At 33.6% G+C, this 23,339-nt stretch overlaps 1 protein-coding gene across 8 annotated transcripts in view; it reads left to right on the top strand.

The window, feature by feature from the left end:
* The window catches only part of NOVA1 (NOVA alternative splicing regulator 1), a 149,908-nt gene that overhangs the window by 6,732 nt on the left and 119,837 nt on the right, over positions 1-23,339 (top strand). The window contains exon 2 of one of the 8 annotated variants that reach the window (XM_051620232.1): positions 3,472-3,548. The exons of the other annotated variants lie outside the window; for them this stretch is intronic. The gene's annotated coding sequence lies outside the window, so the exon portion shown is untranslated. The remainder of the gene's footprint in view (positions 1-3,471; positions 3,549-23,339) is intronic. 8 annotated transcript variants of the gene reach the window in all.

The following is a 23,339-nucleotide window of genomic DNA, read 5'->3' as shown; positions in this document are numbered from 1 at the left end:
TGGAGTTAGAAGTGAGAATGGTATTAGTTATTAGCTGTCTGTTGTCATGGCTCCTTGATGGTGGTTTGTCATACAATCAGTAATGACAATTCACTGTTATTCTTGATACTTGTAATTTTTTTCTAAGTTGTTAATGTTAGCTAATTAGAGACTTCTAAAGTATATATCTAAGATTTTTAGATTCTGTTGAAAAAGTTAACCTTTATGAGTAACTTGGGGAATAATGGGACTGAGGAAATGACTAAATAGAGAACAGACATTTCAGGGTTAGAATCATGAGCTGTGTAGGTTTGTAAAGTAATCACTGGAATCACTGGTCTTTCTGTTTGTTAAAAAAAAAAAAAAAATCAACCACCAAAAACTCCCAAGTGTTGATTGCCAGCTGTTCAGAGAGATAATTCTCAGTTGGACAGTTGTCTGTTGCCTGGTTACTGGAACAGAAGAAAAAAAAGTTAGCTTCTTAGCCAGCAGATCCTTAGTATTTTACATTTAAAAGGAAGCTGAAACTGAATCTGTAACTTGGTATGATCTCGAGATTGTTACATATCTTGGTCACCCAGTGTTCTGTCACCTATCAGCTTTTCATTTAGTAAGCTTAGATAAATTTTGAGTGGAAGTTTAAGTCGAATTTTTGCATTGATTTCTTCTACATGTAGGGGCTTATTCATGTTTAAGAATAAGAGTGAATAATCTTTGACTTAGTAAATAGCTTTGGTTTTAAGAAAGTGCTGTGTCCTTGTTTTGTATAAGAAAGATTTAAATCAACTTGTGATGGATTTGGGAATTGTTAGTCTAACTTTAATAAAGGATACAAACTTATTATTATCTTCACTTGGTGGGCAAAATAAAGAACAAAGTGAGGATGGCTGTTTTTCTTGTGATTGCTTTTGACTAGTTTTCAATATAAATTGAAAACTCAGTAGATTACAAAACTTATGCCAATGTAGGTGCTTCTAGCAACAGTACTGTTTTTTGATAAAGTTAAAAGTTCTGTAAAGCAATTATTCATTGACAGTATCTCCTTTTTGGACTTATGCATTCTGAAAAAAAACACAACAAAACAAATGAAACAAAACTGCTATAAACTCAAAGCCTAAGAAAAATAGCTGAACTTGGTATGCACTGAAAACTAAATTTTCTCTTCTGTAAAGTTTAAAATTTCCATACAATACTTCAGTGGTATTTTGCAGATAGAGCAAAATTTTAATGGATATTTGTCAGAGTTATATGTCTTGGAGCTAATATTTTAAAATTAATAAATAATCATATATAAAAAATGAATGCCTGAATCTCTTGTTTTCCTCTTCTCCTTCGTTCAGTGAAGAAACATGTAGTTGTTTTTTTGTGGGTGCAGCCTGTAACAAGCAATACCTTTTTCAAATACTCATTCATTTTCTTTAATTGCATTAACTTAGATGTCACCAGTAGTTGACTACAGAATTTATTTCTTCAGTGATCAGTAGCTTTTTGGCCAGAGGAGAAAACCTTGGATTTAGTGAATTTGTCAGACTGGCTTTTAGAAATGGAACGTAGAGGGATTTGGGAGAAGGGCTTGTGCCTGACTGCTATCTCCTTCCCTTCTTTGGACACAGCTCTACCATAAAGTTAAGCAACATCTGTAGAGATTTAACTGGCAGGCATCTCTCTGGGACTAATCATTGCATCCTGGCACAGGTGCAGTCAGCTTTGCAGTCTTTCTTTAAAAAAGAGGTTAGTTCGTTTTTTAACATTTATCAGTAGGCCAGTGGGAGTTAATGACTTGGTGAGGAGTATGATAGTTGTCAGTTTTCCAGTGTTGGAATGCTGCAGGTAATTGGTTTGGACTGGTGAGAGCTGTGGCAGTGTGCTTCTCATGTTGCTCTGCAGCTGCTGTTGGTCTTAATTAATCTGACTCTCAGAGGCTGCAGTGTCATGGTATAAAATGCGATACATAACTAGAAATGGAAAGGCTGCATTTTTGACTCCTATTGATGGTAGTGTTTCTAGGTAGGCCTTTTGGTTGTCTAGCTGCAAGTGTTTGACACTAGCATAAAATTCTTAATGTACTTGAAAAACTAATACCTTTTTACTGTTTATCAAATAGATCTGTGGAGTAACTAAGTTAATTAAAGTTTTGAAATCACCATTATAATGGACTTAGCAACAGTATTTGTGTTTATGTTGACAACAAATACATTGTCTACAAATGAGGAGAGTTATAGTGTTGGTGTCTGGTGTGAATTTCTGTTGTACTATAGTATGCTCTGTAGTGAAGCGTGCTTGGTGGTCCTGCTGGCTTATTCCTGTGATTCTTTTAAGGATTTTTAGTAACATGGAAACATGTAAAATTGGAATTTGGTATTTGACAGTTGGAATAAATAAATGTGCTTTGCATGTGCGAGACTATTAATTTACTGTAGATACGCTACAATCACCTTCCTGACTGCATGGCACAGCTTTAGGAAACTGTCGGGTTCCTTACCTTCCCTGTGGTATTCAGGGCCATTCTGTCTTTCCATCCCTCAAAAGAAATATCAAACCAGAGTTTAGCCTAGAGATCTTTTAACTATTACATGAGATAGTTGCAAGGTTCTGTTCTGTCCTATTTTTGTTTTGATTTCAGGGTTATGTGTGTCCCAGTTTGTGATTACTCATAGCATTATAAGGATTAACTACAAAGCTTGTATTTTAATTTAAAAATAGATAAATGATTGTCAGGATACTCTATTTTAAATTTTCTCTTTATTTCATATACATGTTAATTATTTCAATATATAATAAAATGACAACTGTCTAAATTCCCATCCCCCGTATTTTCCTTTAACATATTTGATAATTAATTATGATTGAATTTGATTGAAGTTTTCTTAATATTAAACATGCTGTTCCTGATTATAGCCAAGCATTAAATTCATTTGCAAGTACTTACCTGGTCTGATCGAAAAAGCTGTATTTGGAAACACAGCTATGGAATTCAGCTCCCAACTGTACAGTGCTAATACATCTTTGTAACTTTTTGAATATTTTCAATATTAAGTTACTACTCTTGGCTTGAGCTAATACTGTTTTTCAGTGCTCTTCTCGACTTCTGAATTGCAATACATTTTGTGTAAGGTTTAAGTGTTCTGTGTAATTGACAAAATTAGGTCTCCTTCTTGAAAGCCTAGAGAATATAGGTTGATGTATGAAGTAGCCGATGTAAATAACTAACTATGTGACCAAACAGCACTTGAAAGAATAGTGTATTAGGGATCAGATTTAAAGTTATATGTTGGTGATAGGAATGATTTGAGGTCATGTCCCTTGTGAGTGAGGAAGAGAGATTCTCATCAACTTATGTATATGAAAGTGATTATGTCACATTACCATTTGTTGGATAAAAAGGAGCATGAATCTTGGACAAAATTTCTTATTTGCCTGGTCTTTTAGGTTTTGATTGTGAAAAGAATAAACATCTGTTTTTCATCATTGATCTCTCACTGCATCCTGCAGGGCCTGTCATCTCAGCATTGACAGGATCAGATGAAAAATACAATCGATGTGTTGACATTTTTTTGAGAATCACTCAGGTAAGATTACTTGTTATACAGAACTACAGTGAAATTCATGGCTGCTGCTAATTTTTCACCAGTTGGAGCCTTTGCATTCTCAATCATTAATTAAATTAGATACTGAGGTTCTCTGCATGTTCCCTTGTTTCTATTTTAAAAGCACTTTTTGTGCCTTGCTCAATGCCATTTAACTCTCTTACAATCTCCCACATAAAGAGCTTCACACATTTGTACTATTTTTCCCCCACTTCCTAGAGTGGCACCTGTTTGTTTGAAGCAAGAACCATAGTGCACACCTCCAAAGCTCTTGGAAGATTTGTATGTACATGTATTTTCTTTCATTTTATTTTCAGGTAGTGACTTCAGTTCTTCTTAGAGTCTTCAATGTCAATATGGGGAAGAAAATTCTCTGTAAAGAACGAGATAATCAGAGGCAGGAGCAATTTATCATCTTCATAGTGTGTTTTAAACTCTGATATTCAAACTATACATAAAAAAGTACAAATATTTCACTGAATATACAACTGTGGATTCTCTATAACAGAAATTATTGAAAATGTTTTTATAAAATCATGCACTGGAAAAGTAGGAAATGGCATGTGTTGATTCAGTTGGCTTTGTTGAGCATCCAGTGTGCTTATAGAATTCAAACTATATCAGAGTGTGTTCCCAAAGAGTTGGGCAGTGAAATATTCTGGCTATGAGGGAAGGTGAAAAGACTATTTGCGCTGTATATTGAGTTGGAGATTGATCTTGCTGAGGTTTACATTTTGTCCCCATCTGTAATCTGGTGTTGGGAAATGCCAGAGTGTAGGTAGGACAGTATATAGTAGTAGCAGCAGCAGCAGTAATTTAGATGCTGCAGCAGATACCGTTTTGGCAGCAGTATTGAGCTGGAGTTACAGAATATTTGTTTTATTGTAATCTGGCAGTCTAACAACAGTTTTCTTGCAAAACACACACCAAAAAAAAAAAAAAAAAAGAAATAGATGGCTTTTAAAAGTTTATTGACCTGGATTTGAAGAAAACTTCTGTGGAGCAAGAGAGGCTCTACTGGCATTCTGTCTGTGCTGATATTCAAAGGTCTGCAGTGAAATGCTGCTACTGAATGCCTTAAAGCTTTATAAAAATGACTTGTTGCAATGAGAAGTGATAGACATAGAACATGTATGAAGTTTGTCTTCTGTCTTGCATGTGTGTGCACACTTTCTTCCTTGTATGTCTTCTACTTACTGTACTAGATGAACACTTGGTGACTCTGTCAATCTAAAGTAAAAATGTGATTACTCAGGAGCTCCTTTGTAATTATATCACTTCCTAACTTCTGAGTCTTTTACTGTGCAGTGCAGCACTCTTAAGTCTGCCAGTTTTTGTTGACATTGCCCTTTCTCAGGCAGTATGTAATTTCTAGCATAATGAAATGCTCAAAAAAAAAAAAAAAGAGGAAGTGTTAACTTCACAAAGATTATTTTTCAGGGGTATAAGTTTTTGTGTTTTTGTTTAGATTTGTAATGCCAAGTGTTCATCTAGTATTTGCACTGCTTTTAACAATAACAAAATATATACTTTATAGTTTCATAAGCTGTTTAGTTCTGTATTGATCTACATCTATGGCTAGCTGTTCTAGCTAGTGGCAACATGATGCATGAAATGAAATTTTTTTTTTATGATGACTTGTTCCCAAATAATCAGAAAAAAGATGTGATAATTTTGGATGATGTGCAGGTGAACTCTTAGAATTGGACTGGAAAGAGATTCTATAAAAAGGAAGTTACCTTGTGTAGCCAGTGTCTCTTCAGTTTACAGGAGTTTATAATGAGGTCTGTTTTTTTTTTTAATTTTGTTTTTCTTTTTTACCCTAAATAACTAGTATTTAGAAGAAGGAAACAAATAGTTCCTCAGGTAGCCAGATTTTAAATCAGTTAGGTTGTTAAGAACTGTATTTTTAAGTCTATGTAGAAATCCACATATAGTTGCTAGCCTCCAAGTCTGTCTTGCATGTTCTTAATGAGAAGATCGATGAAATGAGGTGCTAAATTTGTCCTTTTTTAGGTTTCTTGCACCTTGTAAAAACAAGACCTTCTCAGTTTATGCAGATGTTCTGTAACCTTCTAGTCTTAGAGACACAGAGTGGATAGTGGAAGCAAGGTCAGAGTTTGAATTAAGGAATATATTCATACCTAATTAATTTAAAATTTTATTTGGTTTTTAAATGGTACTTTGATTAGTAACTAATAATTCTCTTGTTTCTGTATTACATTTTTCAATGGCTCATGTTTGTGATATTGAAAGAATATTGGTTTAGGTGTTCAGGAGTAGTTCCAGTTCTGTCCTTCATGCTTTGTTAGCTTAGCATTTTCTGTTTTGGAGAGTGCAGACATGAGAAGGGCACAAAATTTAGTCATCCACTATTGTAAAATAAGTACCTTGATTTTTACATCTCCAACACGTGTCTGTTCAGAATGAGGAAAAATAACTCCTCGTTTTTTATCCACTTTTTGTCTTTTTTTGATGGAATGCCATTTGTATGGTGTGTAAATGGCTACCATGCTTTAAATGTTGAACAGCCTAGGAAATTGTTAAGTTTCATCTTAAGCAAAATTATTATTGTGTGTTTTCTTCTATAAAGAAGTCTCTGCTTGTCAATTTTGTGAGCCTTTTATTGACTGACGAGAATTGATTTTATTTTAATTTTTTGTTTATTTGTCTTTATTTATTTTTTACTAGAATGGCCAGTTCTAATTTGTGTGCCTTGTTTCTTCCAATACAAACTTTTGGAAGTGTTGGCAACAATTTCCTAAGGGTTACAGTATTCCAATTGCAATTAAAACTTAATGACCTTTATCCTGAAAATATACATATAGTTAAATGGGCTCCTAAGACAATAGAGGGATTTCTTTCTGTGAAATGTTATTGTATAGGACATCAGAATAGGTGATTGTAATGCTCTCAGTAGTTTTAAGCATGAAGGTTTCTTCATTTGGATGTATTTTTTCCAGTCACAGTTTTTATGAAGACAAAACTAAGAAAGCATGCAGGGGTTTTGGTGTAAGTTAGTATATATTAGTAGCACTGTTTTTTGGTGATGAGGCTTTCATATTGTAAAGTATGCTTACTTGGAAGTGTAGATAAGCTGATGATGTTTATTTGATACTCAAGTCAAGTTTGCTTAAAACTAAAAGTATTTCGGGAACAAATATAAAGTTAGTGTTTTTGTAGTATGACCTACTTCAGTAGGTTTAGAAAGAGGTGTAATGTCACAATGCTAACTTTGAGGGAAAAGTGCTGATAATAATTATTTACTGAATTCTGATGCAGTTTACTGGCAAACTAAGAGAGAATGATGGCATATTTTTATTGACTCACAGAATAGTTTGTGTTGGAATGGACCTTAAAGACCATTGAGTCCCAACCCCTCTGCATGGGTAGGGACACCTTTCGCTAGACCATATTGCTCAAAGCCCCATCCAGCCTGACCATGAACACTTCCAGGGAGGGGACATCTACAACTTTTTTAAGCAACCTGTTCCAGTGTCTCACTATCCTCACATTAAAGAATTTCTTCCTAATATCTAATCTAAATCTATCCTCTTTCAGTTTGAAACCCCCTTGTCCTATCACTACATGCCCTTTTAGAAAGCCTATCTCCAACTTTCCTGTAGGCCCCTTTCAGGTACTAGATGACTGCTATAAGGTCTCCCCAGAGCATTCTCTTCTCCAGGCTGAACAACCCCAAGTCTCTCTGTCTTCGTAGGAGAGGTGCTCCAGCCCTCTCATCATATTCTTGGACCTCCTCTGGACTCACTCCAACAGCTCTGTGTGCTTCTTGTGCTGGGGACTCCAGCAGTGGACACAGCACTTGAGGTGGAGTCTCACAAGAGTAGAGCAGAGGGAGAGAATCACCTCCCTTGGCCATACTTCTTTTGATGCAGCCCAGGATACAGTTGGCTTTTTGGGCTGAAAGTACACATTTCTGGCTCATGTTGAGCTTCTCTTCAACCAACACCCTCAAGTCCTTTTCCTCAGGATTGCTCTCAATCCGTTCTCCGCCAAGCCTGTATTTGTGCTTGGGATTGCCCTGACCCACTTTGCTGTGTTGAACTTCATGAAGTTGGCATGGTCCCACCTCTCCAGCCTGTCAGGGTTCCTCTGAATGGCACCCATCCCCTCCAGCATGTCAACTGCACTACACAGCTTGGTGTAGTCAGCAAATTTGCTAAGGGTGCACTCAATCCCATGTTGCTGGCAAAGATGTTAAATAGCCAGTCCCAATATGGATCACTGGTGAATGCTGCTTTTCACTGTTTTATGTGAAGTGATTCCAATTTATAAGCAAACAGATTTGTGAACTGTAGTATAGATTCAGATCCATAGATAATCCAGCATCCTCATAGGTAAGTCTGTTTAGAGGGAAAGACCAAGGTACTTCAGGACATTTGAATAAGTTTGTGTTACTTCATATTGAATAATTTTTAAAGTTTCACTCTACTTTGAACAGGTTACTTTGTGTTAATCCCTTTAGAGTGCAGCAGTTTTCACATAGCATTTAAATACTGGATTCTAAGGGGATTATCACTTCCCCAGTTGCTTTTTCCCTTGTTCAAAAACAAAAGATGGTTTTCATATTGGATTTCTGCATGGATGCTTTTTCTGGGTAGAAATAATTTACTGGTGTCATCTGCCTCAAGGTGTGAGATGTCTCCTACATTTGCCCCTTTTCATGGTGAAAATTGAGGTAGCTTACTGTACAGACTGTCTTAGAAATTCTGAAGATTATTGGAGAGAGATATTTAATAAAAAAATATTATGAGTTTGCTGCTTATTTGGAAATAGCTGATGATGAAGTCTCAACAATGATTTAATTTCAGTTTTAATCTTCAAGTTATTTTTAGGGGGCTCCAAGTTTTACCTCTACAGACCTGTAAATTCTGAATCTCAGTGTAATAGTTCAGCAAGTTCTAAATGCTGAAAAATTTGTAGTTTAGTTTGTAAGCTGTTTAACATACATTTTCTTTTTTGCTTCCACTTTTCCATTCTGAACATCAAATATAAATTTTGCCAGTAAAAATGTAACCAACACTCTGAATTCAGATTTTTGGTGAGTAAAACTTCCCATTTTCAGATAGGGTGAAGATTTTTGGAAGTAAACAAAACCTGACTAATTGTTTCCCATTCTTTGTGCTGCTTGAGATAAAATATTCCATTGAAGTGCAGTGTTTATTAAAGTTGTTCACACTCTTTATATATGCAGGTTAATATACTGAGATACAGTTCTTCCATCTTTCCATTGCTGGTATTGTTACTTTAAGCAAAATGGGATACAAACTAATTTTCTTGTCTCTTAAGCACGATAACTGAAAATAATTTATTTTCTGATTGCCACTGCCTCCTAGGAAAGTGAGTAGAGACACTCCTACAAAGGTAGTAGAATTACTAACAGTTTCTGTGTACAAACATTAAATTCAAGTAAATACTTAATATATGCAAGATGAAATATCCATCCATTCTGCATAGTCCCATACTGGTGTGTTTTCACATAGGGATAGATGAATATTAGTGTATATATATATAAAAAAATTCTCTACATGACTACAATTTAGATCTTTTGATAAAATAATTATTTCTTTGTAAAGGTGTTTTTTTTGTTTGTTTTGTTTATTTGTTCGGTTTTGGTTTTTTTTTATTCTAGCAAAGGAATGTTGTTTGTTTTTTTCCCTGGTGCTCGTCTATGGCAGTTAACATTTACTGCTGTCTTTTCCTTTGAGGAAGAATGTGTTCTCACCATTTTCTGGCTTTGCAAACAATTGTAGTCAAGTTTTCTCAGCTGGATAGTTTGAATCTGCATTTGGAGATATTTTTCTTCCTAAGTCTAATTTTAAAATAGTCAAGTAAATTATGAACACAGGAATAATGTATGTGTTTTGGTGAGGATTGTATAGGTTGTCTTTTCAGCTATAAAGGGATGTGTATCAAAATAGTTATGTAATACAGGTTATCAGTATGAACTTGCCCAATATACATGTTCTCTTTTAGTGTAAGGGTTTTATAACCTTTTATTTTAGTTCGTGGTCTCTTTGCAAGAAAAAACACACTGTTTCAAAAGTTCCTTTCAGTTTTTAATGCAGATATGCAACCCACTAATGCAGGACAAATTATAAAAACTTAGTGCATGTAATCAATAATGTTTTGTAGATCTCTTATTCTTTGGCTTTGCTTAAAAACATAGCTGGATTTTCTGATATAAAATAATAATTCTGTGTCTTTGTGTGTATACTGACTTTTTAATACATTTGTAAATCTCTTCAGTAATTCCTTGTAGTAAAATACTGGCTTTATTTTAATGCACTCCAGTCTTGCTAAAAGGTCCATTTTAAAAGAGAAGTGTTAGATCTAATCCAGATTCTGTTACAAATCCTCTTCAAACTAAACATTTTCTAGAATCTGTTTCCATTTGCAAATTGCTGTCATTACAAGCACTAGATTTTTTCTTTTGTTCCAACATAGTTGTTTTATTTTAGTTTTGAAAGGTGAAAATCAAATTTTATGAAGAGGCATGGAACTGACTGAATTATCAAAAAATATCTAAAAGATTAGTAGAATAATTCTGTAATTGAAGTTCTAATTGAAATCTTAAAAGGCACAGGTAAACTTTCTAAAAATAAATTCTAAGGAAATGTTAGCTGTGTGACTTAAAATAGTAATAATGAAGTTAAATTGCCCTGTTTTTGTTTATTATTACATAAAATGTTTTTATTCATCTTTTAGAAGGATTGGTTGGAAGTTTTGTTAGGGAGGACACTAGTGAAGTACGTATAAAAGAAATCTAGTTATTAAATAATTCTACTTTTTAATAAAGAAAAAAATTGGAATACTTCGGGTTTTCCTGTATTCTGGATAGTCCAGTGGTTTATACAAGCCTTTATTCTTAAAAAAAAAAAAAATCTTTTACTAATTTATGTATGGAAAATGGAAGTCTACAAAAAGGTTTTGGTTTAGTGTTCAAATACCTTCCAAATTACTTTGCAAAAAATCAAACATAGTTTTTGCATTTGTTTAATTTTTAGCTTAATGGAAACCTTCTGTAAAGGTAATTGCAGATTTAAGGACTTGGTGCTTATTTAAAAAACAAATAGGAAAAATTTAAATTCTTGTATCTTCTTATTTATGAAGTATTTTTTTTAGAATAAGACAGCATGTTTAAGTATGTCTTGATGTTGTCTTTCTTTCGAAATACATTATCAAATATACCCCCTACAATTTGCGAGATCTGAGGGATACAGAGGAGAACATTGTTGATGACCAAATAGCGTATTTTTACCTTTATTTTATACTCCTGAACATGAACTAAAAGCACTTTGAGTGTCTGCCACAGTCCTTTGGCTACTAAGGTGTTAACTATTTCCGTGAACATTTTGATTTTATTGTCTAAAAAACATGGTCCTGTTTGAGTTGCAACAGGAGAGATTAAGGTTATGTAATGTTTCATGGTAATTATGTGTGAGCTCTTTGCTTGTTACGCAAAGAAACATTAAAAAAAAATAAATCCCTCTGAACAGCTGAAGTGACACCAAGCACCAGCTGGGAAATCTGAAAGAAAATATTTTAGGGCATGATTTGTATTGAACTGCAATTAGAATGTATAATTCTGCAATAGCAATTGTTCTGAGTGAGGTCAAATTGCACATGAAGAAGGAACACAAGTGAGGTCTGTATTCACTGCAACTGATGTCTGCACATGTGCTATTTCACAGTATTTTTAATTGCATACAAAACTGGGAGAATAACTAGCTTGATTGTTTTATTTCTCCATTGTCAGTTAAGGCTTAGTATGTCAATAGGTGAATTAAAAACTTGAAAGTAAAAATAAAAATGAAAAACACTATGTTTGAGGAATTTTTTCTTATTATTGAAATTCATTTAACACCTTAATATTTTACTAATAAGAAAGCTAAAAGCTTTACTAAAACATTAGAAAGCTTTGTTCTAACATGGTTGTGGTTGTTTGTGTTTTGTTTTGTTTTTTTTTACATGTAGTGTACTGCATGTTAAAAACACAGTGTTCACCTACTGGTATTATAAAAGATAGCATCTTCTGTTTTCAGATAAAATGGTGCATTTTGACACATTGTTTAAAAACTAGAACAGCTCCACATATGAAAACACAAACTGTGATAATTAGATAGATGTGCCATATGTGGTAGTTTAAGTTGGCATATATATCAAATGGCAAGTTTAATGTACTGTATTACTGGGATTAGTAAATTTACAGCTGCAAGCTATTAATTCTGTTATACTGACTCCTTCTCAAGAACCTTTAGGTAGTGTTGGCAGACCTTTTCCTTTGCAAAACCCTGCTTCTGGTAACTAAAAATGTAGTTATAAGCTGCTGTATTTTTAGTGGAATCCTTGACTAGTCTGTGTTCCCCATAATATTTTAGGCATTTCTAAATACAGAATTCTAAGATTTTTATTATTTTTTTTTAGTAATGATACAGTTAGTATTGATGGATGGTCAAAACGTTTGCTGTGGTAAAATGTCTACAATGAGGCGAGAAGGAAGGTCTTTTTTTTCCATATAGCCTTTTTTTCTTAGTGCAGAACTTCCTTCTTTTTATAAGTTAAGGCAAAAAAATATAAAATAAAAAAACAAACACTTAAGCACTTGAGATATGTTAGCAGTGGTTACAGTCCTCGCATCTGGCCTTTCCACACTGTGTAGCTAGATAAAAATCACGGGTCTCACATGTCAGAAAGGTGAAGGAGGGAAAGCAAGACTTTTGAGTACAACTGGGTATGGCTGGGGTAGAGTTAAAATTTTTCTTACTGCAGCTTGTATAGTGCTAGGTTTTAGATCTGTGACCAAAAAAGTATTGACAACGCACTCATATTTTAACTGTTGCTGAACAGCATTTGCACAGTGTAGTGTTTTTCTGTTTCTGACTCTGCCCACCCCTTTCAGTGAGTAGACCAGGCATGAACTAGAAATGGAGAGGGCACACAACCAGGTATATAACCTGAACTGATTAAAGCTATTCTATGCCATATAATGTTGTCTTATCAACAAAATGGAGGGGAGGGCACTTTAGATAGTGTTTTGCTCAGAGAGTATCTGGACAGTGGTATACCTGTGGGAGGTAATGTGTGATTGCCTTTGCATCTTTTTTTTTTCCTTTTTTTTTTTTTTTCTTCCTTTCTCTTTTCCTTCTTATTAAGCTGTTTTTATCCTGACCTGTGATTTTTCTTGCTTTTGCTCTTCTTATTTTTTTGCCCCATTCTACTGGGGGAAGGAGGGAATGAGTGAGCAGTTTGTGGGGTTAGCTGCTAGCCAAGGTGAGCCCACCACAGGGATTACTAACCTTTTTGTGTTGTGTAAATATTTTGCGTTTCTAAAAATGAATGGGGGGAGAAAAAACAACAAAGTTTATTCATTTTATTTCTTGGTATACTGTCAGACACTGTGAAGAGTTACATAAATTGAATTTACATCTCTATGCCGATTAAGTCCTCGTCTGTGTTCCCTTACATAGGTCATTCTTGGGGTGCTTATATGCTGAGTGAAAGGAACAAAGTATAGAAGGCAACTGAGAAGTCTTGCAGGAAGCTAATTCAAGTGAATTGTTAGGAAACAGGTATGGACAGGACCTCATGGATTAAGGAATCCAGTTCTCTGCTGTCCTTCCAGACAAACCTATATAATATCATCGTAGTCCTTTTAGAGCCCTCCACCTGCCGCACAATTGAGGTGATGCTGTTAATTCCAAGCTCCTCCACAAGAGAAATGTAAGGGAAAAGTTCTGAAGCGTCTTTACTAACTGAAAAGATGTCCTAAATTAAACAGGATAAGGATGACAAAGCAAAATATCCCCTGTGAGCTTGGTGCCTATTTGTATGAGACTGTTCAAACAAGCTGTTGGGAAGGTACTTTGTGTAGCAAAGTAAAGGGGCAATTTCTTTTTCCTTCATAAGATAAATGTAATTTAGTTAATGAAAATAACTATCTTTTTTTTTTTTTTGACAGAACTGTTAATGGGACATCATACTCAAACAATCATACTCTTAGATCATTAAGTCCAATTCCGTCTTATTGCAGGTAGCTATAATTCATAACCTCAGTCTTGGCAAATGCTTTTTAAGATGAACAGGAACTTCTGAAATGCTATGGTTTCATTAGCCCTGGGATTTGCTGCTCACTCAGTAGCCTTTATTCCTGAAACAATGCATGATTCCTTCCACAAAAAAAAACAAACAAACAACTAGTATTAAGTTAACTTTTTAGCCTTGGCAAGTCAAGTGACTTCAAGCATAGTGTCACGTGAATATCTGATAAGAGTTAATAAATCAATAATGTTTCAGTTGAAAGTTAGTTTGGTTGATAATGAAAACTGTGTTGGTATTAAACATAGTGTTCTAGACAGATCAATATTACTTTTAAACCAACCATACTTTCTGCCAGTTTGCATGAGGTTGTGGTTATATTTTCATCCATGTTCCATATGCTCTTCAATCATCTGCAGGCTGGATTCCCTTCTGTGCTTTTTCATTATAATAAAAAGTTGCATATGAAAAATACAATCATCTCAGCCTTCCCCAAGCCTAAAGTGAAATAATGAAATTTCAAGTCAAGTAGCTGAAAGCTTTCAGATATTTAGTTTCCTGTTGTTAATTGTATGTCCTGTTGTACATGGAAAGGCTGTGGAAACTGGGTGTGTAGTCTTGGAACTATGTGCTCCCAGCTGTGTGAACAAATTGGTGAAGAGGAATGGAATGTCTCTACACAGGGTGTTCATCAATTTTACCGTCCTTTATTGTAGATACTCTGTAACCTCTCAGTGATTGCTGCTGCGGTACTGTTGCCACTGCTGTGGCAACAGGGATAGGGCTTTCCAGATTTGTTGCAATGTTTTTGCAAAGGCAGGCAAGAAATCAAAGCAGTGTGTTTCAAATCTAAAAATTCTGTCCAGTTTGACAATATTTTCATGGGATAAAATAGCTGCTTCTTTACCTCAGTCTCTGTGAGTTTTAAAATCAGGCTTTGAGCGTTATCCATTATAATATTTATAACAAGTGTCACAACTTTTTGTATTGGGATATTTCTGCATAGTTGGATAAAAGAAGCAAAAGTTACATCTAAATAGTAATAGCAATTGCTGCCTTAATAATAGAGGACTTTTATTGTAAAATTTATAATAAACTATGTTTTCAAATTATGTTGCACATTTCCATTCCTTTTGTAACTAACGGGCCATTAAGTCTAGATATTTAAATGCATAAGAATGTCTGGCAGTTCTAAGTTCTCACAGCAGTCTATGAGAAGTGCTAAGACCAGTTTTACAGTTTAGAGTATTTTGCAGTTCAAGGTTCCCTCATAATATGTGCACAGTGAGATCAAGTATGTTTTAGATTTGTCAACAGCCTGATTCCTGCCTATTTCCTGAGGAAGACTATTGTGTCTTGACTAAGCACATAGAAACCCTATAGGATTCCTGTATTCTGTTTCCTGAAATGTAGAACAAAAATCTGTTCTTTACCCCAAGAAATTCACCTCCTCAGTTACTGTTAAGGAGATGAGACCAGTTTTGGAATTAACTTCATGGAGGTATGTGATGTGTATGCTTTACATATACACCATATGTATGTGTTGGTATGACACTGGATGCAAATTTATAAGCATTGAATAGCGTTGTTATAAGTATATATTTTCTAAAATAAAGTTTAGACAGTTTGTTAAATTTTGTCATGAGAATGTGTCTTGGACAGAATCAGAAAGGTTAGAGCAGTGGCTTTGGCTTTTCTGAAGAACCAACAAAATTAAAAGCTTTCCAGTTACTATACATATAATAACAGGTGTGTTTTAAACACTTTTTAAACTTTTTAATGTTAATTTAAACAAGTTAACCTTTTATGTTAATTTTATTTTTAAGTAACAATCAGGGCAATAAATGAATAGGGTGGAGAAGTTGTTTTGTAACTGTCACTTAATCTTGCCTGTATTTAAATGCTTTTCAAGTAATAGTTAAAAGAGAAGATATTTTAAAACATGTAGACCTAAAGCTTATAAACCCATTAAAAATATTTTTTGTGTTGATGTGTGGAAGAACTATCATTAAATATTGCAACTGGAAGTGGAGACTTATAATTCATAAGTGTTTCTAGAAATCTTAGCAAAATAATACTCTTTATTTCTTTTTAACTGTTTATTTATTTATTTATTTATTTATTTTTCCATAGTTTACTGCAGTAACCAACTCTTTACTTCCTAGAATGAAGCTGCTACTCCGAGTTGAGAGCTTTGCCCTATTGAAAGTGCTGGATACCTTATGCTCTAATTTTGTTGCTTGTAATTTGGTGTATGTTTGGTCAATGGTCTGTGAACATTATTTTCTACGCAAGTGTTAAACAGAGTTGATTTAAAAAAAAAAAGAAAAATAAGCTGATCACCACCACTTGTGTCCTAAAATGAGCTGTGGTAATTTTTGGAATTGTGATACTGCATTTCTTAGGTCTTTCTTTTCCCTTCCTTCTTATCTCCTGTTTTAAAGGTCTTCTCACCTATCTTTGAAGAAATTAGATGCAAATAAAAGTAGAGAATGGTTCTGAATGTAAAAGTGAAAAGCAGCCATTTCAAAAGCAATTTCTTAATTCAAGGGTACATTTCATGTAGTTGGCCATGGAGAACCCTTACTTCTGAGTAGGGAGAAGTTTATAGAAATAGAGAAAAAAAAATGGCATCATTTAGGTAAAAATGTGAAGAACTACAGTTAACTTGGGCCCCGAATATTCTACTAAGCAAGGAATTATATGTTTAAAATCGGTTTCTTAGGGGATCTGTAAGGTTGTATTTAGAAGAAAAAAAAAAAAAAAGTTTGTGGATGCAGTGGATTGATTTTATTCCAAAATTATATTTTTACTTTGGTGTTACTAATGCTGGCTCAGAAACCAAAGAGGAACAATGCTACCTTTTTTAGGAAAACGGCCTTCAGAAAGTCAAGGCAAAACTAGTACAGCAAATTTTCATGTTGTGAATAAAAAATCATTTTAATGAAAATATTAGAGTACTCCATTTCTAGTAAGAAGTGGCCCTGATAGATTATGTACTTGTCCTTAGCGTTGTCTTCATGTTCACTTGCTCCCTTTAGAAGGAATAGCATTTGTCCATGGTATTGAGGTGGTTATGCTACTGTAGCAGTATTATATTTGGTTTATAATTTTTTCTGTATGATTGGTTTCTGAGCCAGCCTTGAGCTCTGTGGTAGAACTTACTGTGTTCTTTCATTTTTATATGGTAGATTTCAACAGTGATAAATTGAATTTGGCCATATTCAAGGTGTGTGCTTGTAAATTTAGCAATTATTTCAAACATTACTAGTGTATATTTGATGTGACTAAAACTCAGAATATTAGTTGTAAGAATTCTTGTGTTGTAGTGCAGGAGCATTTACGAGTACCTAATACTTATATAATATTTGTTTAATATCTCATTCTAATTTACATAAGTGTATACTGTAAGATGAAAATTCTATAGAATTATTTTTTTAAGTAATTAAAAAAGACATTTACTAAATACTACATGGATTTTGAGTAATACTTCAAAGTGATTTGGCCTAGCCTCTGTCTGCTCTATGAGGTGAGATGTTTATCTAATATTATATTAAAGTAACTGAGAAAAGGCAGAGTGGATGAACATTCCTGATAATTCTTTTTCCAGCTTTCCTGTTGATGCACATTTTTATTCCCATTCTCACAATGCTTAGGACAAAAATGCCTGATAGCCTGTGCCATTCTAAGTGAAGTAGCACCAAATCTGAAGGACTTTAATCAGCTAAATTCAATTTGGAGTTAAATGATTGAAATACCAACAAAGAGAATATCAATATGTAAAGCACAATAAAAGATGTACTCACATATGTATATTAGCTGTAATACATTCTATAAAACAGGATTTCATGTACCTAAGTGAAACCCAGTGAAAAGAAAAGTATGTTTTAGGAGCTGTAGTTAATTATTCTAAAGTTGATATTATCCATTTGGCCTTCTTGAGGTCATTATCCTTGATGGAATTAGTGGAAATATATGAAGTGATCTCTCACTCAAAAGTTACATTGTTGTAGCTCATTTGATATATTTTTGGTGTTTACTTTTTTATGTATTTATTTTAAGAGAAAATAAATATAGGAAAAATTTGTCATGCATGTATATTTATATTGTATTTAAAGTATTTCAGTCTATACTGACTGTAAATCTTAGCGAAGGAGAAAAAGAAGATAGTCTTACAGCATAGATGGGAAGTTAATTTGTCAAAAATATTACTGCTTGAGATTAATCAAATGTAATGGTTAGCTTCTAAACAGTTGTCATCTTAAAGCTTATAAAATACTTAGGTAGCCGTGGAAAGACACAAGTGTAACCTGGCTTTATGAGACTCAAGGGAATTGCTGATGTATTTCTCTCATCTTAGGTATGTGTTATGAAATGCCAGAGTTTGATGGATTTCCTTTATGTTGGTGATTTTTGGGTGTGGTTTTTAGTAAATAGGGATACTGTATTTGAAATGTATCCAGTTGATAATTTTTTATCACAAGTTAGGCATCTGAGTTATTTTCTGACCTGTCAGGTCTTAAGAATTTAAAGCTACTTCTTTTTAAAGTTGTTTCATATAAAACATAATCCTATGGGTCATATCTAGGCTATAGCAACAGGTTAAAGCCCACAAATTTTGAAACTTTCAGATCTTACAGGTCTAGAAAATCCCAGGCACTTTTAATTTTGTACTTAGAAAATAGATCTCAATAAGTGGTGAACATCTGTACAAAAAATAAAATGCAATTAAACAACTAATTAGCAAAATCAAATTTAACTAGATTCCTTACTGCCAAGATTTTTCACTTTATTATGTAGAAAACGTTTTTTTAAAAAAACCCATTGTACACATGTATTAACAACTGTATTCTTGCATACTGTAGCGTTTGTAGCCTAGTGCTTCTTAAAATAGCTTACTGTTAATGTAAACTCACCAGAAGTTTATTATTTTGGTTGATGATTTGTATGTATTTATAAATTTGCCTTGGTCAAATGATGACATTGGAAACGTTAGAGATGCCTTTTTCTGACAACAGTGAATTACTTTGGAGTGTCAAAAAAAAAATAATATATATATATACACACTATTAAAATAAGTTAGGAATCTAGAACTTTTTCCTCCTTATCAGGTATTCATTGCAGCTTCCAGTGAGTTATTATCATGTAATGTGTTTAAAAAGGCATTAAGTACCTTTAGGGCAGTGGGAGGTTTTATCAGTTTCAGAGTGTCTTCCCTCATTTTCCAGTTTTCATTTGGTAGAAAATTTGGATGTGGATAAAAAGAAACCATCATGGAAGATCAGGATGGTAGTAGCTGTAGGCAGAGTGCACCTGCTGTGTGCAGTAAATAAACTGTTACTGTGTGAACTGCTGAACACTGGGAAGATACACTGAGAAAATATCTTTCTGAAATGACTTTGTTTCTTTTTTCATTTCTGAATAGCGTATTTGATCCAATATAGTGCTTCCTACATTCTTAATTTCAGTACAAATTTCAGTTTTGATTGAGAGCACTGGAAATCAGAAAAAAATGACAGGACAGTGAGTGTTCTGTGTGAAATGTAATGGTGCTCCAATTATGGGTGAAGTTATTTTATATCTTACAATAGTCAGATGTATTAATGAAACAGCTGATTAATTTAATGGGTTCATTTCTTCTTTTGATAAAGTAGGGAAGAGCAACCATTTGCTCCATACTTGTCTTACTTTTCTTGAATGTAAGACAGTTATCAGTGTTTGAAATTAATGTTACTAATAGGCTGAAAGGGGGGAATGTATTTTTGACTTTTCTTTCAAGCACATAAACGCAGGACCTTTGGTTTTGAACGTTGACTGTGATTAAATAGGAAAGAGAAGGGTACTTACTGGTTACTTTTCTGGTAGTCATCCAAAAAGGTTTCAAGTCAACTGACAGGAATGTGCATGTTAGCTGTGTGAAATTTCAGGATTTCTGTAGTGTTTTCCATCCTAGATTTTACTGCTTGAGAATTGTAGAGTCTTAATTCTCAGTTTTGTGGTTGTCCTGTTTGAGACTTTATTCTCAGTGTTGTATTGCCTTCAGTGTCTATAAGGTAGAGAATACCTCCTGTACCTGCAAATTTGTATCTTTGTAAAAGTATTAGAGCCTAGAGTCTTGTTCATTTGCCTCTAGTGCATGTTGTGGGCTATGGCTGAACAGATATTTACAGATGTCACCTCAGAATGAGAATGATAGTGGATAAAGTATTTTGATAGACCAGAGAATGATATATGCAGATGTGTATATATCTATGTATGCATACACATAAAGGTGTAAAAAAACATCCTTAATACACATCCTAAAATACATAAAAACTTAAAAGACCATTTTGTCACCAGTGGAAGTATGGTCAGTCCTTTGAACACACACACAAGTAAAAACCAAAATCAAATACATCCAAGTACAATCCAGGAGGACCCTATTTTTCTATAACTATATATTTTGAAATGCTTAATGTATTTTCTCAGTTTCAAGAGTTGTTCCAAAAGAACTCCATTGAGATTGCATGAAGTACATTGTCTATTTCCAGCAGCAGTTGAGTCCCTGCTGATAGTAAAGCCTGCAAATGATGGGAGTAATAATTTCTGAATTTTTAATCTTTTTTTCTTAAACCAGGAAAAATAATTTAAAAAAATTTCTTGTTCTCCATTGTAACTTATGCTATATAAGACAAAATAATTTTGTTGTGAGGAAAGAAAGTTGAAGTACATGACATTCTTTCTTTCTTTACCATTTCTGTTTTAGGTATCTTTGTTTCCAACTAGATTAGTAAGTTAACAATAAAGGGAGAAAAAAAAAAATCAAATACCTTGAAGTGTTAATGAGAATAGTATAATGTCACTAACTAAACTTGTTAGTGTGTTTTGACAAAATTCTTATCTAATACTTTATCAGTTAAAATATTTTTCTATAACCTGGAATGGAGGTAATAGTCTCTTATTTGTTTTTGTATTGTAGAGTGTTTGTTTTTGTAGTAATTGTCATTGCCTTTGTCTTACCTTGTAAGTGTCTTGTGTTTGTTTTTGTTGAAACAGTTCAGAGGGGTGAGAAAGATGTAGTAAGAGAAAATAAGACATGGTTGCTATTGTACATGTGTAAGAAGTTGACCTTTGTCACTTTCTGTCTTTTGGTTTCTGATGTGGTCGAGAGGCACCATTGAAAGTAAAGAAGTGCAGAAAATATAGTTCACCAGTGGATTTTTATTTTTTTTTTTTGGTATTTGCTTAATGATTTGTAAGTAATTAAAGATTATGCGTACTGACTGAATGGGTAATTGAGTTAATACCTTGTTATATTCGCATTGTGCTGCCCTGCATTTTATTTACTCCTAGTTTATGGAAGCATGCATGGAATAGGGTGTTATTGATTGCTTGTGATTTTCTTCTGCTTCTTATTTTTGTGGTAGTTGTTCATAAATGCAAACAATTAATTTAGTCTCCTTCAGGTGTAAGGTATGCTGTTTCCACTACTTTTTTTCTTTTTGTTTTGAGAAGGGAAAAATGACTGGAGAACTATAGCTGAATTTGGTATTAATATTGGAGATCCAGTTGAACTTCTGCAGAATTATTTTTGGCAGCAAATGTAAAATTTCTTTGTAGTTCCATATATTGTTCATTTTGATACCACTGTGTTTGCTTGACTTGCTGCTTGCTGGTTAAATTGCTCTAGTTTAAAACTGGACTTTTGTAAATACTGCTCAAAGTGATGATCTGTAGAAAGCTGGGCTGAACTGAATTTGTTAGCATTGTATTGGAGCATTCTCAGGCATTTAGTTTTTCAAAGTTAGCATTAATTTATAAATGAGGAGATTCTTCCTTGTGTCCTGTAACTCAGCAGAGTTAGCCATGTTTGCTTACCAGTGTTCTTCACTAAGATCATGCCATCTAGTTTTTTTACTTTGAACTTTCATTGTGTGCAACTTGGGTTGTCTCTTGGCTTTTGGTAGTTATCACAACATCAGGTCACAGTTAACAGGAAAAACTATTGAAAGAGGAGTTATGCCGAACATTTTAAACCATGAACTAAGGTACCCAGTCATATTCCAAAACCAGAAAGCCTCAGTCAGGATGGTGTGTAGGAGTTGTGTGGGAACAGAGAATACTGGCTTCTTTCGGTAAATTTTCTTTTTGATCCTTGAGCTTGTATAATTTCAGTTGTTCAGAGGGTTCTAATTTAATTGCATTTCATTTTGGGGGTGGGAGTGGTGGGGGAGGGTTGTTGAAAAGCATGCCGCTCACACTGTTAAGTATGAGATTTTCTAGAGAAGCATTAAAAACATACTTAGCATAAGAATTTTTTTTTTTCATTTTTCATAGTTCTATTGGATATCATTGATTCACTTGCTGAAACTTGGAAAAAGTAGAAAACAAACCAAATGAAGGCAGAGATGCAAAAAAAATAATTTGGATATGCAATGCTTTAGCAAATTGAAAACTAAGTGAAGATAGAGGCAGTATTTTTAAAAAAATCATAGTAGGGGTAAGGCAATCTTAATTGTGAAGGAAAACTATAAATATTATTGTTAATTTTTAGTCAAATGATCAAGTAGCTAGTAGAAAACTTGATTATTCTAAGAATTTGGAGTACAGTTGCTTGAGTTTTGTAGCGTATTTTTCAGAAATTAAGGAACCTTATTGCTTTTAAATTCACTAGCTTTTATTCTGATTCTTCAAAATAAGTTGAAACCAAATTTATGCTTTTCATCCTGTTTTTTGTTTTCTTTGTTTTGTGTTCTTTGTCTTTCCTTGTGCTGAGAAGTGCCACACTGACTTTCTTCTACATTGTTGTGATGTGACATAAAGAAATCTGTCTGATGTGTGAAACAAATTTCTTAAACTAAGGGAGACTATTGTTAATAACAGATGCAAAAGGGTTGTGGTAGTTGAGGTTTCCTGAGATCACAGGGATATAGACTTGTTTGCATTAATTTGGTTTTCTTTTAAATTTTAAGTCTACCACTAGCTATAATGTACAGTTTCCTAAGGAAATTACATTTAATATGTGGCTTAAAATGTGTTTTCTGTAAAAACTTGTGGTTTTAAGTTATCTCTATTTTTGGTTAACCAGATATGTTCATTTATTTAATAGCAGTCTTTTGGAACGGCAAAAATGAAAAGCTTTTAGCTTGCTTTTTTTATTTATTTTTTTTTTCCCCCCCCATGATTTCTGTAATACTATTCTTAGTTTACTATGCCCTTAAAGTAGAAGGGGTCTTTTGAGCAGCGTACTTTATTCATTAATTTAAATGTGATTATGTAAAAGAAAATTGAGCTTCAGTAATAAAACCTAATATTTTAAATAGTGGGGTTTAGCTGTTTAATAGCATTTATTTTTTGTTATTCAAACCCTCACAAATCTTTCCTTGTTGATATTCCATTGCAAGAAGTCATACTTTAGGATAAAAAGGTAATAAGGTTTCAGAAGGTAGAGTGGGATTGCCTTATTTTTACTTTCAGTTTAATGTAATTTATAGCAGAATCAACAATAATTATTAGTTTATCAAGTCTATAATTTACATGGATATGTTTGAGTTATACTTTAATTCTATGATATCATATTTTGGGGAGAAAAAGTTGATTGACTGGTAGGATTAAAGAATTTTCTTATCCTTTTTTATGTCTTGGTCCCTTTTTACACTTTCTGCATAATATGTTTTGAAACATCTCTGTTTTTCTTAGCTGGACAAGCTTGAGGATGGTACAGCACTGTAATTA

Source organism: Apus apus, chromosome 5 (genome assembly GCF_020740795.1).
Source record: "Apus apus isolate bApuApu2 chromosome 5, bApuApu2.pri.cur, whole genome shotgun sequence".
Classification (NCBI taxonomy): domain Eukaryota; kingdom Metazoa; phylum Chordata; class Aves; order Apodiformes; family Apodidae; genus Apus; species Apus apus.
Note: the sequence above shows the minus strand (reverse complement) of the source record. Positions and strands in the feature narration are given on the sequence as shown.